We start from the raw sequence: 676 nt of genomic DNA on the forward strand, positions 1-676 counted from the left end.
CGCCTCCGGCTGCCATGATGACCCCAAGCCTTGTCACTGCAGAAGACAGTTGGGCTGCTCCCGAGACCTGCTGGAAGTCAGATCAGTTCCATCTAAAATAGAAAACAAAATAAAAACACAACACACAGTCAGGTGGGCTGTCCTGCCCCGTGGTGTCAGAGTCAGGTATCAGTGCATCCACAAGAATTCAAAACAACTGCCTTGCCCTCATCTCCCCTTTGAAGAATGATGTTAAACAAGGCACATGGTAATCAGCTCAGCGAGGTTATGGCATTATTATAGATTGAAATTTTGAATAGCAAATTATTCCTCATTAAAAGCATTTTAAAAGTAGCATAAACACGCTAATTTATATTTGCTTCCTTACAAACAAGACTAATCCATAATTCCCCAGGTGTAAGCCTCGTGCTCATCAGCTTAACTCCAGCTGTCAAGAAAGAGCCGGGAACTCCGGTGACAGCAGCTCGCAGTTCACCCAGTGAAGTTGTGTGCCATGAAAACCACGACCGGACTGACCTGGGTTTCCAGGCTTAAATTTTAAGTTCAGTATGTAATGACTCTTGCTCTAAGAACATTTTCAGTGGAAAGAAACAGAACATCTTTGGTTTTCATTAGTTTTCTTCCACCTTTCACTACAGACCTGGCCCCAGCAGCAGTTTTTTGCTGGGCTCTTTCC

This window comes from Pterocles gutturalis, unplaced genomic scaffold (assembly GCF_000699245.1).
Source record: "Pterocles gutturalis isolate BGI_N339 unplaced genomic scaffold, ASM69924v1 scaffold13930, whole genome shotgun sequence".
Lineage (NCBI taxonomy): Eukaryota > Metazoa > Chordata > Aves > Pterocliformes > Pteroclidae > Pterocles > Pterocles gutturalis.